This window comes from Heloderma suspectum, chromosome 10 (assembly GCF_057233095.1).
Source record: "Heloderma suspectum isolate Gila_16-S chromosome 10, 16-S_ref, whole genome shotgun sequence".
Lineage (NCBI taxonomy): Eukaryota > Metazoa > Chordata > Lepidosauria > Squamata > Helodermatidae > Heloderma > Heloderma suspectum.
In genome coordinates, this window is record NC_139467.1 from 13,412,059 (window position 1) to 13,424,559 (window position 12,501).

The window sequence follows — 12,501 nt, forward strand, 5'->3', positions numbered from 1 at the left end:
AGCATATCAGAAGGTGCTTTACATTAGGTTAGACTCTGTGTTCATCTAACCCAATATTGTCTACTCTGACTGGCAGCCACTCTCTGGCAGAGGTCGTTCCCACCAGGGCTGGCGTCAAGAGTAGGCATGGTTGGGCACCTGCCGAGAGCCACGCCCCACCAGGGGCCCACTGACAAATGCCCCTTGGAGTTGCTTCTCCTCTTCATCAGTGCAACCTGCTTATTCACCTGCCTCTCGCCCTGGCCCAGACAACCGTGGTGGTGAGAAGGAGGAGAAGGAGACGCCACTGGCCCACTGCCGACTTGTTCACTGCCTGTCTAGGAAACAAATGGTAGCAATGGTGAGAAAGAGGAGGAGGAGTGATGGCAGCTGGTGATAATGGCAGGGAGAAGGTAGAGGGCGACTTGCCCAAGGGCCCTCAACAACTTAGAACTGGCACTTTTCCCAGTCATCTGCTACCTGATCCATCTAAAATTTACACTCTCGGGGTGCAATCCTCTGTAGGTTTAGACAGAAAAAAGTCCCACAACTACCAGCCTTTCCCAGCCAGCCATGCTGGCTGGGAAAGGCTGAGAGTTGTGGGACTTTTTTTCTGTCTAAACCTACAGAGGATTGCACCCCGTGAGTGTAAATGGCTGGGGAAGGCTGGGAGTTGTGGGACTTTTTCCTGTCTAAAGCATGCATGGGATTGTGTCCTAAATATATAGATGTCAGGGACTGAACCTCGGAGCATCTGCATGTAAAGCTTCCATCCGTAAGCACCCACGCACGATCCCATTTATAGAATGTGGAAAACTGAGGCACGCTGCATGGGCGTCGGGTGGAAAGCTTGATCAGCACATGAGATCTGTGCATTTCAGTGGAGGGACCTAATCCTCAAAGCGCCTTCTTCTTTTGACACACAGGGACAATCCTTTCTGCTCTCTTCCTCCCCCTCCCCCCCACCATGTCAGCCATGATCTTTCTAGGGATGTCAGAGAATTCCACCACGGATCTCGGTGAGGCCAAATGCCAGTGCATTCAGCCCCCTGAACTCTGTGGCGGAACAGCCTGCCCCCCCGCCCCCCACGGATCCCCCCTGGGACGAGATCTACCTGTGGCGGATCTTCCAACCGGCTGCCGCTGCCGCCATTTCCAGGCTTGTGTAAAAAAAAGACGTGATAGGCTACGTAAATCTTTACGTAGCCTATCATGGTTGGGTGGGTTTAAAAAAAAACCTTCTTTTTACCGTCTTAATCTACGTAAATATTTATGTAGACTATGACAGCGAAAATAAAGGGGAACACAAATAGCGTAGCGGGCGCTATTTGCGTCCCCTTTTGATTCGCCGTTTTAGCCTACGTAAATATTTATGTAGGCTAAAACAGTGAATGAAAAAGGGACGCAAATAGCGCCCGCTACGCTATTTGCGTTCCCCTTTATTTTCGCCATCATAGTCTACGTAAATATTTACGTAGATTAAGACGGCCAAAAAGAAGGAACGCAAATGGCGGCGGCCGTAGCCGCCGCCATTTGTGTACACGGGTTTTTTTTGTTTTGTTTTGTTTTACCCAGAGCCTGGCTGGGGCTGGGCCTGGCCCGCTGCTCCGCGGAGCTGCCGCGGAGCACAGCCGGCCGTTCAAGGATTCCAGGGGGAGGAACAGAGCGCCTCCCCTCTGGCGAGGATTCCGGGGGGAGGGACGGAACAACTCCCCCCCACCATAAACATAATCCGCGAACAGGTATGTCACTTTCGTACATCCCTAGATCTTTCCCTGGTGCCAAATCTAAGAACAAATATTATTTCAGTCTATTTAGCTTTGGGCAGAAGGGAGTTACAGAATGAAAGAAAGACAGGCGGTGAAGCCCACTTCAGGAAACTGTCAGGCATTTATGGCTTTGAGGTTTAACAGCTACGTTTCCTCCAGTTCTGAGAATTAGCCAATAGGCAACCGGAGTCACTTTTGGTCACTGATATATATTATCAATGGAATGAAGTGGTTCTGCGTTTCCTGCAGGGTGCAGAGGGTTGCATATTTGAATGTTCCCTCGCAAGCAAAACTCCCTCCACACAGAATCAGGGTGAAGGCTAGCAGTGTGCTGGTTTTCTGCATACAAGGATTTTCTCTGTCTGCATGGGTGAGCATTCAAACACACACACTGTAGCCTGACGTGATCCAGTCTAACACACAGTTCTGACATTTGTTTTTCAGTTGTCTCTTTGCTTTTTACATTAAAGCATAAAGCATTTAATGCCATTTAATGTGGCATTTTCAGGACCAAACTAAATGTGACGAGGGAGATCCGTGACTTGATCTCTTGATGTCTTTATCTTTTGCAAAAAGCACCCACCAAGGGGTAGGGGAGAGATGGGTCAATTCAGATTGGGGCGTGCTCATACTCTTCTACAAGGATGGTGCTGTTTTGGCTGCCTAAGGATCAACACTTGGGGAATAACTTCAGGATTAGCATAAAGGATAATGTTTATGGGGGTGGGCGTGGCTGATCTTTATGCCACCTGCAAAGAGTCAGAGAAAGAAGCAACAGAGAAACAAAATGAACTCTTGGGTACTCTTCCCAGGTTTGAGGAGAGGATTGGACTCTTAAAGTGTTTGTTGTTGTTGTTATTTATTTATTTATTTATTGCATTTATATCCCACATTTTCCCCTCTTGCAAGGAACCCAGGGTGGCTTACATTATCTTCTCCTCTCCATTTTATCCTCACAACAACACCCCTGTGAGGTAGGTTGCGCTGAGAGTCAGTGACTGGCCCAAAGTCACCCCGTGAGCTTCATAGCCGAGTGGGGACTAGAACCTGGATCTCCCGATTCCCAGTCCAATGCTCTCACCACTGCACCACGCTGGCTCTTGTTGTTTTAAAGGGGAGCAAGGTATATTTTGAGACAGCAGCACTTGTTAGGATAGAATGTCAACCTTCTTTTTCCAGCCCCTGCTCCTGTGCCTCTAACAGCCACTGGATCTATAGACCCGAACAGATGGCCAGTTCTTCTGACCATACCCTGAAAGGCATATCCTGCTCACTTCTGCAGATCAGATCAAGTTACTGTGAAAGACAGAAAAGAAAGCCAGACTGGGTCTTTCTGGTCTGTTTGCAATCCTGAGGTAGAACCTCAGAATCTTATTATTATTATTATTATTATTATTATTATTAATTACAGAAGTTCTCTGGTCACTTTTACTGGACATGGGACGGTGTGATGCTCAAGAAGACATTATGGCTAAGGAGGTGTCTCTGAGCATACACAGAGCGCCTTCCCCACATCACTGTGTAACACTGCCGGCTATGTCAGAGACAAGAGGGCAGGTTTCTAAATTAGAGGGCGTGGCTCTAAAGCCACCTTCAGCCTGGCATGATTGGCATTTCTCTCATTAGGAAATTGAACCGCAGTGGGAGAGGCAAGGGCAGGGTTGAGATGATCAGCTCCCTTAGTTATGAAACTGCCTTCCACAAAGGCAGACCATTGGTTCCTCTTCCCCAGTGCTAGGCTGTCAGAGGCAAGCGGAGATCTCCGGGGCCAATGCCCTCTTAGTTTCTGAGCACCGCTATCTTCAGGTCCTTGACCTGACGATGTCAGCATTTGAACTTGGACCCTTGTGCGCACAAAACACGCCCTCCGCTGCTGAGCTAGATCCTCTCCCTGCCATAAACCTCGCCTGTGGAATTTCTGCCTGTGTGCCAAGCAGTCGTTAAAGGAGCCCTGCCATTATTATCATTTTTTAAAAGCAGTCAGCTACAGCTCTCAACCGGTAGAGCGAAAGGACAGCAGTGAACAAATGTGCTCTCTCTAGCGAGTGAGGATGTCATTAGGTAGAATGTTCCTGGTTTCACTATTTCAGGGAGTTCAGGGCTGGCCAGCACCGGTTCCCTTCATGCCGGTTTCCCCCCTTCAGGCTCTGATGTCACAGGTTTTGTTTTTCCAAAGCTATCAGGGTTGTAAAACTTGTTTGAACACCAGGAAGGCAGGAGGGAGCTGCTGCAGGCTGACGCGGCGAGCCCAGGCAGTGAGAGAAGCCAAGCGGCACGGTGCAAGAGGGGGAGAGGGGGCTCCACTCCAGTAGCCGGAGAACTTCAGGAAAGATCCTCCACCAGGTGAGTGGCAGCTGTCTGCCACTGAGGGTACGACTCAAAATAGCCAAGGTGGTGGTGAAAGAAGCTGCTGGTGGTGACATGGGCAGCAAGTGGCCCAGGATGGGGGAGGAGCGAGGGAGGGACACACAGGAAACAAGGAAGGACACAAGGACAACCTGGGAAAGGCATCCATCATCCCCAAGCTGGGATCCCAAAGGAGAGGAGAGCGTCTGCTTGGACTGGTGCACCCTCAGATTGAGCTTGGGTTTATGCCTTCTCTTCCACTGGGATTGATTTAAGACCCTACCCCAGAGCCACCTCCCTGCCCTGCACCAGGCCAGCCCCAAAGGAATTGGGGGGTCTCCTTTTGGACCACAGTGCCAGGAGGGACAAGGCACGTTGGAAAGTGAGTGTCAGAGATCGGGGGAAAGTTTATGGGGTTTTCCTGGGTTCCATCCCCAGGGAGAGGCGGAAGGGGGGCAACATGCTAACAGTGGCTGTTCCTCTGAGCAAGGTGTCTCCATATTGGGGGAATTCTGCCTGCTGCCCTACAGTCTTCTTCATGGGGTGGGACGGGGTGGAGGAGAGGGGCAGGATGTATGGGTATTTCCCCGAGAATTTAAAATGATGGCTGTAGGAGGACTTTAAATGAAAAATGAACACACACTGAAATGGATGGTGGGAAGCCAACATTTCCATAGAAGCAAAACTTTCCATGAGCAAAGGCGAGTAAATGCTGGGTTGTGCATCACTGCGTAGTCTGGAAACAACATACAGGGTGGGTGTGGGGGTGAAGTGTGCTGGTTCTATGGTGCTCAGGAAGGGTATGAATGTGGATTGTAAAGCGGTTGTTTGAAAGTATGGGACTTTCCTGAACAGTTTTGCATTTCCTGAAAACCTTAGGATCTACTGTGTGCATGTATGAAGTGGTGTGGGAGAAAGGGGTAGTTTGAAAGGGAAAAAGATGAGGCAGGAACAGGGAGCAATGGTTGCTGGTGTTGCACTACAAGGAAACAGGGTTGGAGCTGAGCCAGGATTGAATCTTCCCAGCTTGGCTGTACCAGCTAGGTCACTGTAGCCGTAGTCTGTGCTGCATTCTCTCTCTCTCTCTTGCTCAACTCCGTTGGAAAATAGCTAAGCAAAATAGTTTCTTCCAGGGTTCATTTATAGCATGCTACAATGATCAAAACTGGACACTAGGTGTGATGGCGGGGACCTCTCTTTCACTGAACATCCTGTTGACAGCCTCTTACGAGATTTCTTTCCAGCCCTGTCCTAAAGCCCTGGGGTGGATAAAAAACACATCCTTAGTTCATCCTCTCAACAGCCTGTTAATCTGGGACTAAAAGGGTTAACAAAGAGTAAAGATGGCTGATTTAATCTGAGGGAGGCCTAAAAGAGGAGCCTGTGAGGTTAATTAAGCTGAGAGAGGGGGACTTGCCCAAGGTGACAGGGGATTTGAACCTGCATCTCCCACAATCAAAACACAGCGCCCATGACACCATATTGACGGAGAACAAAAGTGAGGCGGTGGCAGGGGGGCGGGGGGGGGAGTCTAGGCCTGGAATGTTTAGTTGCTTAAACTATTACATCCAACGATCTAAAAGGTGCCCTTGATTTAATTGGGCAGCAGATTTAGCAACGGATGCTAACTATTTTCAGTGAACGTGACCAGAGTTTAGTAGAAATCTCTTCTAGGAAGAGCTTCCTAGTGGTATAAGCTGTTCGAGAATGGAATAGACCTCCTCGGAAGGAGGTAGACTCCCCTTCATCAGGGATAGTGTAGCAGCTGACTTTCTGCATCAGCAGAGGGTTGGACTAGATAACCTCTGAGGTGCCTTTTAATATTTACAAACTCCTGGGAGGCAGGTGCTATTTTAGAAGAGGTATTCCTCCTTCTCTCTCACACAGAGAGAATACCTCTTCTGATTTTTGTGTACTGCAACATATGTTTGCTTCACCTAAAAACAAAGAAAAACTTTTACATTCAGAACATTTATTTTAATTTATATGCAAATGCATGTAGATGTAATGATTGAAGAATCCATTAATACAAGCCCTATGATTAATCCACCAAGATCAAGAGCTCTTTCATGTAGTGACAGCCCTGGATGGCGAGGGTGGCAGGGGAAAGAGGGACAAAACAAAACACATAGCCTTATTAATGCTTGGCTGGATTGGCAGAATAAATTGTGAGATGTAATGGTGAGTTTCCTTCCTCCAAATACAAGAAAACTCTAGGGGTGCCATTTCAGATTTCAGTGGCGGGAAATGGGGAAAATTGCTAACAAGTTCTAAAGATCTGCTTTGGGATACACCCTGGATTAATTGTGTGTGGGGGAGCCATGTAATAGCTGGGATTTCTTCTTTCTTTCTTTTTAATATTAACCTTTCTATATTTTGAGATCTTCACATAGGATCTTGCTTCACATAGGACCCAATACATCTCAAGTATTGACCTCAAATATTTGAGGAAAAACATGAAAGCACACTTAATGTGATTTAAATGTTATATTATGTAGAATTTTTATTAGAATACTTGTAAAAAATTAAAGATAATAGCATGTACTTCCCTTGCATTGCTTAAATTTGGGGCGGGGGAAACAAAGGTACTGAAAACTGTTGACACACTAATTTTAGCAACCTAGGGAACTGTGCATGACACGCTGACAACTACTGATTTATTTCAACAGAATTCAGCTGTCTTCCACTGAGGTTGTTGGGACACCTTCGGTTTCTCTGTCACTACTTATTAGTTCAATTTCACTCTGAGACATATATGTATTTCAATGATGTATATGTATTCTCTCACATATTTGCAAGGGATAATCACCAGAAAAACATTAATTACAACTTTGAAACTGCCAAGCTTGCCTAATATTGTATTTGCAACTGGCATCCATTCACTGTTACTAAGGAACTTATGAAATTGACATTTTTCCAGTGGATAAATAAAGCACTTGAAAAATTTCCCCCTCACATTGTTTGATCCTGGTCCTGTACTTTCAGTAGCGGCTTAATCTGCAGACATTAAAGACACAATCCTATGCATGTTTAGAAAGAGAAAAGGCACAATCCTATTCACTCAGGCGGCCGCCTCTGAACTCGGAGGCAACAGCCTATCCAATGCAGGGCAGGAGAAACATGGAGGGGATCTTTCCCTCTGCGCTTCTCCTGCCCTGCAGTTTGGGCTAGACAACTGATCACGGCTATCTAGGAGGGCTGAGCAGGGGAGGAGGCTGCTGTACGACACATCGTACAGGCATTTCCACCCTCCCCATCCCCGAACGCCCCTTTTCAGCCGCTCCGCGCTCCTCTTGCAAACGCGGAGGACAGGGCTGTTCTGCACTGCCTCAGAGGCAGCATGGAAGTGGGGGGAGGTCACTTCTCCGGGAACCGACCTCGGAGCACGGGCTCCGCTGTTGATTCCCGGAAAACCAGATATCCTATGGCCATATAGCCACTGTCTAGCGGCCAGAGGATTGCTCCCTCAATGATTTGGCCAATTATTTACATATTTAATATTCAGTACATTTATATCTGCTTTTTTCCATCATGGTACTCAAGGCACCATACATGGCATCCCAGGGCAGACTCCCATCCAGATACTAACCAGGCTGAGATCTGCTTAGCATCCACAGAGCGGCTATATCATGTGCTTTCAAACTATGATACAAATTGGGCTCTTGAGTTATAATCACATGTGGTCTGACCCAACCGGGTCTGACAGTATGGTTACATCCTTAGAGCTGTTGTGCCCTTTCTCAGCTTAGGAAACAGAGGGAGGAGGACAAATGCAATCAAAAGAATATGTGGATAAATAAGCAAGTTGTTTGTGTCCAAGGCCAGGTTCGGACAACATGCAAACCGGGCCACTCACTTACAACCTAGCCCCCACCATGAATATTTTTCTAAGTTGAAGACCTTAATTTTTTTTAAAAAAATGTACAAATGCATTTGGCTCCTGACCCATTGGTTTTGGGTTTCTTTAGGCTAGATTATTATGGTTGCATTTTAAATTGTTGTATTGTGATTGTTGTTTTTTACTGCTACTTATTTTATTAATATTTTAATCTGCCCTGTGCTCCTTTTGGGGTGGGGTAGACGAATGTTAAATGAATGAATGAATGAATGAATAAATAAATATAAATAAAAGGTTCACAAGGCTGTGTACATAAAAAGTCAATAAAATACATTTTAAAAGAATTTAAAATACCATGGTACGGTTGGGTCATTTTAGACTCTGGATTTCATGGTCTTAGGGTGTGGCAGGGTCTCTTTAGATAATAATGTGAATTACCCCACTTACTTCAACTTGTGGTAAGCTGGCCCTGTTGCGTTTGGGGCCCCTCCTTGCTCATTCCCCTGCGGAGACCTTGGACCTAAGGCTGCAAACACAGTTATCTGGAAGTAGGGCCCACTGAACTCAATGTGACTTACTTCTGAGTAGACATGCATAGGTTTGCATTGTAAAATACCAGCAGTTTAAAGAGTGCTAAAATATTAATTAAAACAAGCTTTGAAACAAAAGGTCTCCAAGGCCCGTTTAAAAATTGGCAAAGTAGGGGCCATACCTACCTGCCTAGGGAGGGAGTTCCAGAAGCTATTAGCCATTGACAAGTAGCCATTAACAGGTTTCTCCTGCATGAATTTATCTAATCTACTTTTAAAGAAGTCTCAGATGGTAGCTATCACCGCATCAGGTGACAGTAAATTAATTCCATAATTTAATTATATGTTGATACCAAACAAGATACAAAACCACACTAGATGAGAGCAATATCCCCCTTCTTCCTATGTGGTGCCCTGTGTATTTGTGGCCTGGATAGCTAAAGAGGAAATTTGAAGGTGGGGGAGGTAACTGAATCATTGACAATGGTCCGAAGCATTTGATCCCCCTTCTTTTCTGATCTGTGAAGCGGAGAAGCTTCTGTGGCAAGAGAGATCTGGGCTTGATTCTCAAAAGACTAAGGGCTTCATCACACGAAGCTTTTATCCTGCAATTGAGATTGCTCCTTCATGGAAGTTTGCGGGCTCTTTACATGACGCCGTGATCCTCCACTAAATGTTCCTTGTTCCGTTTTTAAATAGATCGCAGATAATGAGCTATCAAATTGCCCCGTTGTGTTCCGCTTCAGTTTCCTCTGTCAAAAGAGTTAAAGCGGGAAGAAGAGGAGCGAGATCAATGAAAGATAATGGAAGACGCAGATCTGGGGAGAAGGGGGGCGGAGAAGGAAGCGCATGCGAAGGGCGTCAGTGGTGATCCTGCATTTAAAACGGAAGCAGAAAGCCCCATTTTAAATGCAGGATTTTAGGCTGGTGTAGAGATGCCCTAACTCAGCTGCTCTGGATATTGTTTTGCAATCATGTGTTGTGGTCGTGTAACAAGGCAGGGGTTAGTGTGGGTGAGTGGCCCCGTCTGTAGCCAAACTGACTGCTGGAGGGTGACAGCATTTTCTAGCTCTAACTCAAAGAAGGGAGTACAGGTCTTTGGGTTTAGAGCATGGCAGCCACTGGGAATAGGGTGGCCATGTCTCCTACTTTACAGGGAACGCTCCTCTATCTGAAGGGCTGTAGGAGAACAGTCCTCTATTTGAAGGGCTGTCCAGTCCAAGTCCAGTTTAAAGATAAGGAACCAAGAGAAGGGAGAGTAGCAGGGTTCTGGAAGTTGCCCATCAACAACTTAGCACCCGGGCAGCCCACTGAGCAGGCACACAATCAGCTGGTCACAACTTCCTAGGCGTATTTTATTTCTATTTAGATTCTAGTAATAATTTCTAATTTTGCATCTAGATGTATAAGTTAGCATGTGCAAATGTTATGCAAACCTGTGTCTCCTTTTGTCCTCTCGCTCTCCCTCAGTGATGCAGTTCCTTTTCTTCTTTTTTTCTATTTTGGCCATCCTAGCTGGGAACAAGAACTCCCGGATTCTGCCTTTTTAATGTGGTATCTGCCAAGTCTCATCTTCTTTCTCTCTGTTTTCTTCCATTTCCTCCCTCTGGAAAAACAAGACTTAATAATGCGGGCCCCACCTTCTACTGGGCGAGGTACCGAGTGAGAGAGCTGACAGGAGAGCTTACATAAAATGATGTACCTTTCTTACAGTGTAAAAGAAGCTGGTGTGTGTGTGTGTGTGTGTGTGTGTGTAAAAGCAACTTGTGATATTTCTATGGACTCACGTGTGGAGATTTAGTTCCTCGCATGTATATACTACTGTTCCACCTATTTTCTATTGGAGGGCTGATAGGACCCATAATTGGCCTTGGGAACCAGCTGTAGAATAGGGTAAAATTATATACGTCAGCAAACAATGGGTTAGATCCAGACTACGTCATACTTTCAGTAGACTAACTTTCTCTGATAAGGTGCCCTACAGTTGTTTTGGACTTCAACTCCCATGAGCCCCAGCCAGCATGGCCAATGGTCAGGAATGCTGGGAGTTGTAGTCCAAACATCTAGAGGGCACCAAGTTTGGGAGGCTGGAATAGACTTATTGAAATCAATGGACTTCAGTCATGACTAACATAAGTTCCATTGATTTCAATAGGTCTACTCCAAGCATGACTAAGTCAGGTTTTATTTATTTATAGTAGTTTTATCCCGCTCCTCAGACAAAAAAAGCTCCTGGAGCAGCTTATAATCAGTGGACAAAGAAGACTCCCTGCCCTCAGGCTTACAACCTAAAAAAGACACGACACACAAGGAAAAGGCGATGGGGAGGGAAGAGGGGGAAAACATTATGTAGACTGTCAGCAGGGCTGGTGGGATGGCCCTGCTCCCCCCTCTCATCACCCAAAGGAGGGGCAGTGCAACTGGAGCAGGGCCTGATGTTCCCTTTGCCTGCTCCTGTCTCCCTCATGCGTTCTTCTTCCCCACAGGGCCATGGATGTCAATCTGGCCATGAGATGGAGCAATCAGATGACCACTTCACCGCACTGCTAGGTGTAACATGCATTGCATTTGCCACAATGCTCCAGGCCAGTTTTGGGTTAGGAGTACAGGTCTTATTCTAGTGCCTCTAGTTTTAATTCAGTTTGAGATCTTCCACTCTCTGTCCCACTGAAGAAAGCGAAAAGCCCTTATCTCTTGAAATACCCAGGTACTTTATTGGCTTTGAGGTATCCACCTTGCCAAACTATATGAGGAGGACAACAACACCCATTCCCCCCAATAAGACATCTCTGAAAGAATGGGAAATAGGTATCTTCCTCCAGCCCTAGGTCCTAGATCATGGCCCCCTATTTTAGTTTTGTGCCCAAGATATATTGCTGGTTGTTTCTGATCCAATGACCTGTACTAGTGAGATGCCATCTTTCTTTTCTCCCAGGGTCAGATGCTATTTCTTCTCAGGTACACCTACACTGCAAAATGACATTCCAGAACAGATTATGGACATATTTGCACATGAAAGGGCTGGATGTGCCCGCTCTTGTCTGATCTCGGAAGCTAAGCAGGGTCAGCCCTGGTTAGTACTTGGATGGGAGGCTTCCTGGGAATCAGGCTTCCTGCATGGAGCGGGGGGTTGGACTTGATGGTCTTGTAGGCCCCTTCCAGCCATATGATTCTATTATTCTAATAGCAAACACTTTTTAAGCCTTTCATGCACCATTTGTCTGAACGCGTGAATGAGATTCCTATGGTTTGGATGGTGCAAGAATCCGATTCTTCATTCAGTTGAGGTGAGGGCCATGCAGGAAGGTAGATTGATTGTCATGTCCCACCTTCGTGCACTTTTAATGCATGCTGTCAGAAGCAGTTAACTGGACCTCCATCTGCAACCATGGCTATATAAGTATTTCCCTTCTGGGCTAGAGGTGTGAGAAAGTGAGAGTGAGATCCCCCTCCTGCACTAGCTGGAAGGAGTACAGAGAGATCTTCAGAGTGGCAAAATCCTTCTTTTGTGAGCTGGAGCAACTGTGGTGTCCTGGATTAAAATGTAAAGCGTTTTGGAAGGTGTGTGTAAAACCCCCATACCGTACTTGCTGTGGCTATTCACAACCCTACTTCTGCCTCCACAGACCTCTTGGCTCTTCCCCGTCCCTTTGTTGGCATCTTACCCAGTTCTATGGAAAACTTCGACCTTGCTGTTATTTCTGTCCACTGTGAAAACATCTCAAGTGGGGAGAAACAAGCCAGGGGGAGATAACAAGGGACAAGCATAGAGAGCTGCTGAAGTGAAGGAACTTACCAGACATTTAAAGAGACCTTGGGCATCGCTACACCAGCCTAAAATCCTGCATTTAAAACAGAGCTTTCTGCTTCCATTTTAAATGCAGGATCACAATAACGACTCCCTTTTTCAGGTGCCGCCCTCCGCCCTCCCTCCTTTCTCCCCAGATCTGAGTCTTCCATCATCTTTAATTGATCTCGCTCCTCTTCTTGCCACTTTTACTCTTTTCAGGGAGGAAACTGAAGCAGAACACAATGGGGT

At 46.4% G+C, this 12,501-nt stretch overlaps 1 protein-coding gene across 4 annotated transcripts in view; it reads left to right on the forward strand.

The window, feature by feature from the left end:
- Positions 1-3,955: 3,955 nt before the first annotated feature.
- Positions 3,956-12,501, forward strand: part of PHLDB3 (pleckstrin homology like domain family B member 3) — a 45,776-nt gene continuing 37,230 nt past the window's right edge. Inside the window, exon 1 of one of the 4 annotated variants that reach the window (XM_084815186.1) lies at positions 3,956-4,091. The gene's annotated coding sequence lies outside the window, so the exon portion shown is untranslated. Of the gene's footprint in view, positions 4,092-4,207; positions 4,477-12,501 lie in introns of those variants that run through there. The other 3 variants (XM_084815189.1, XM_084815187.1, XM_084815188.1) reach the window with 3 other exon arrangements.